Source organism: Miniopterus natalensis, chromosome 2 (genome assembly GCF_054644295.1).
Source record: "Miniopterus natalensis isolate mMinNat1 chromosome 2, mMinNat1.hap1, whole genome shotgun sequence".
Lineage (NCBI taxonomy): Eukaryota > Metazoa > Chordata > Mammalia > Chiroptera > Miniopteridae > Miniopterus > Miniopterus natalensis.
This window is the reverse complement of record NC_142082.1, coordinates 71,772,319-71,776,430: the sequence shown is the minus strand read 5'-3', so window position 1 is coordinate 71,776,430 and position 4,112 is coordinate 71,772,319.

Below are 4,112 nucleotides of genomic sequence, written 5' to 3'. Positions count from 1 at the left end.
TCTTAGTGGCCTTGCCTGTGACCTGGAATGATTGAATACTCCAGAAATAACTAATGAGAGGACATGATTATGGCAGGGTAAATTCCCCGTGGGTGGGCATCAGAAAAGGACTAGTTGCTTCATTGCTTCTGGGAGGCCAATGACTCAAAGTTTGTTCTCCTATTGCTTGGTCTGGGGCTGAACATATATTTTACAATAGAAAATTGGTCAAGATATGTATGGGATGGTGGTGAATAAAATAATATGTTGTAAACACCATGCCATGTTAACCAAATTAACCACTCACAGCTTGGTTGCTCAGTGTCTTCTCTCATAGAATATTATGCCATTTCCCTTCCTTTTGGAGTCCCTCAAACGTCCCTACTAAATAAAAAATTTAACACTTTAGAAATAAATATATAAGTGCTTTGAATCTGGTTCTGTAGATTGAAAAAAGATCTGAATTTGCTTACAGTAGGAGATATTGTTAATTCTTTGAGGTGGTTCAGAAAAGGTCTCTGACTAAGTGGACCCTGGTGACTTACACGTTAGCATAAGTCTAAAAGGTCAAACTTCCTATTTCCTCTTCACCCAGCAGACCAAGCCTTATGTTCTGCAATTGGTGCTTTGCCCTTTCCAGCTCTTAAATTGTTGCTAGATCTGGCATTGGGTTAAATGGATGGGACCCCTGTCATTGGTAGAGTAAATGGAAGAGAGGCTAAATGTGTGCATTGCTCCATAACTGCGATTGGTTTGCTAATGAATCCCTTGTCAGAGAAGGATGAGTTGGAAGAGAAATATCTGCAGAATGACCCAAGAAGCCCCCACAGTATAGTGTATGATTAAAAAACAGACTGAATATCAAAATCTCTGAGTACTTTAGAGAAATGAAAGACACTGGCTACAAATGAGCATCACTTTTGGTGACATATTTAAGGACCCCACTGAGTCAGGCTCCTCCACAGCTTACACTGTGCAGTGTGACCACTGGATGCGTTCTTGGTCTAAGGGCTGGTTGCTGATTGTTATAATAAAAGAGGTGGGGGTGAAGGGATTCAGGGAATCTCAGGGGAGACCACAAAAGGCTTTGGTTCAGTCTGAGGGACCCTCCTTAACCCATTGCTCTGCCCCTCCAGGTGTCAGGGCCTCACTCTCCTTTCCAGGTGTTTGTAGTTACTTGTGTCAGTGACCCAGGCCATTGAAGGTGGGAGGAGACGACTGTCTATATCAGGAGGTTGAATGAAACTGAGCAAAGGTCAAACGAGCTTTGCTGCTGCTTATCAGCTGGTGAGCAACACCCAGATTGCTGTGGCCTGAGTGCTGGCTCTGCCACCAGGAAGCTCCAGGTGGTAAAACCAGATGGCCTGTCAGTGGTCCTCCATTTCTGCACACAGATCTCCCCTCTTTCTTTCTCCAAAGACTTGAAATCATTTCTTGGACTGAGTGACATAGGAAGAACAAAGATCCTATTTTTCCAGGTTTGTTCCATCTTGTACCTGCACTTCAGCTTGTCAGACATGAGTAGTGTATTTGACTCTACTGCTCTCTCTCCTCTGCTTTAATACTCCTAAGGCAATGAGGAATTCATAATGCTTCACTTAAGTCAGGGGACACCTTGTTGGATATATGAAGAAATTCCAAGGAGGGAGAAAGTTGATGTGGAAAGGAGATTGAGCACAGTTAAAACTTAAAAAATATTATTCTGCAATATTTATTATTATTATATATGCAAATAACTTTCTAAAGTGTGTGTGACCTTGGGTCAGTCATTTAACCCTCTGTACCTCCTTTTTCTTGGTCATTTGTAATAGGTATAACAAATGCATCTAACTCTTAAAGTTGTATTGAAAGATGTAATACATATAAAGTACTTTATGTAGTACTGAGCATGTCACATAGAGATATGGTCAATATAAAGAAATTAGCCACTCTTTACCACTTTAGAGGGCTATTAAGTTAACACAGCTTACAAAAGCTTCTAGTTATAGCCAAGGATCAGGTCATATTCTGAGCATCCCTGGCCATGTGAAACATGTTTGGGATTTAAAGTCCGAGGACCTGGATTTGAATCTTGGTTGAACCTCTTACTACTATTTGACTTTAGGCCAATTTACCCAATATGTTAGTTTCCTGTGTGAACAAATTACCACAAACTCTGTGGCTTAAGACAACAGAAATTTATTCTGCAGTTCTAGAGGCTAAAAGTTTTATATCAGTTCCACTGGCCCCTAATCAGGGCTGCACTTCTCTGAAAGCTCTAGGGGAGAATCCATTTCTTGCCTCTTTCAGCTTCTGGTGACTGCCGGTATTTCCTTTTTCCCCCAATATGTTTTTGTTGATATTTATTAGAGAGAGAGGAAGGGAGAGGGAGAAACATCAATGTGAGGGACAAACATTGATCAGTTGCACTTCAACCAGTTGCCTCCCTCACACAACCCAACCAGGGATTGACCCCAGGCCAGGGTATGTGCCCTGACCTGGAATGGAACAAGTGGCCTTTTGGTGCATGGACTGACATTCAACCAACTGAGCCACATGGGCCAGGGCGCTGATGGTATTTCTTGGTTTGTGGCTGCATCACTCCAACTTCTGGCTCATGGTCACATTGCTTGTGTGTGTATGTGTGTGTGTGTGTGTGTGTGTGTGTGTGTGTGCCTCCCTCTGTTTCTGTTTTATAAAAATCTTTGTGATTACATTTAGGGCCCACTGGCTAATCCAAAATAATCTCTCCACCTCACACCCTTAATTTAATCACACCTACAAAGATGTTTTTTCCTTACAAGGTAATATTTATATGTTCCAGGGATTCGGACCTGATATTTTTGGAAGGCCATTACTCTGCCTATAACCCCTGACTTCTCTTAGTCTAGATATTTCATCTGTAAAATGGGCATAATTATACCTAACTCAAAGGTTATTGAGAGGATTAGTTTGATAGCAAGTAAAAATGCCTTATTAATATTAATGTGTTATATAATAGCTATTGAGCGAGATCTCTAAAAACCCATTTAGACTATCAGAGCTGCAATATGCATCCTATGGTGCTGTGGCAAGATGTAGCATACAGCTTATGTTTTCTGAAATGGTGTTAGGATAAAGTTGAAAATCATAGGAAGCTGTCAGTTTTTGTTCAGTTCAAATATCACAGGCCTGCTCTTTGCTGGATACTCTTCTGAGGATTGAAATTATAAGAATAAAAAAGCCATGATCTTGAGGAATTCCATTCCTGATGTATGCCGTTTGGGGTGCACAGACATAAAGCTTAGGTACATTGGGATAGGTGGGATTGTAGATGACACCAAGAGTGTTGTGGCCGGGAGTGGGCATGGTGGAGGCCAGGGCTTCTCCTCTTTATGGGTGGAAGCATCCGGGAAAACTCATCTTGTCTATAGGTCCAGCCCCCCTTGGTTTCTTCATAGTCACAAGTTAAACAGATCATTCCTATGCCCTTTGGCTCTTGGATTTTGGAAGGGAATGAGTGACAGTGCTGTGGAATGGGATAAGGCATGGACTTCGCTGCTTGACGCTTCTCCAAAACTTGGAAGTCACAGAGAGTTGTATTAGGGAAATGCTTTCTATTTAGCACCAAGAGCCTTCTTTTCTTCCACTTCCAAATTTAAACATGCCTGAATATTTAATCACTAAATCAAATAAATTATGAAATACCCAGTGACAGCTGGGTTTGATGGCGCTGGCCCCGGAAATAGATTTGTAATTGTCGTGTTGATGGGAAGGGAGATGTTGATCAGTATGTTCCTAATTCATTGTCATGCTAGCAAAGGCTGCAGCCTCACGATTTCCTGTCAGATCCCTTGTTCAGCCTGCAATGGAGGGAGGCATGGAAATGTGTCATTCATACCTATTGGGAATAAATGTTTTCTCTTCCAAATATATTGTTCCAGCACTCTAACTAATTATTATATGAGAGCTGACAATTAGGGTTCTGGTTTCAGGGAAGCTGATAAATTGTGGGGATCCTATTTGGAGAGACGTGGCATATTTATCAAAAGATAAAAATTCTTGGTAGCATATTCAAAAATAGCAATTGAATGGCTCAGGCAAGGAGTTTTAAAGACATTTGGAAGACGGTGGTGTTTGGGGAAGACTCCATTGAAGAGGTGGGCCCAGAGGTG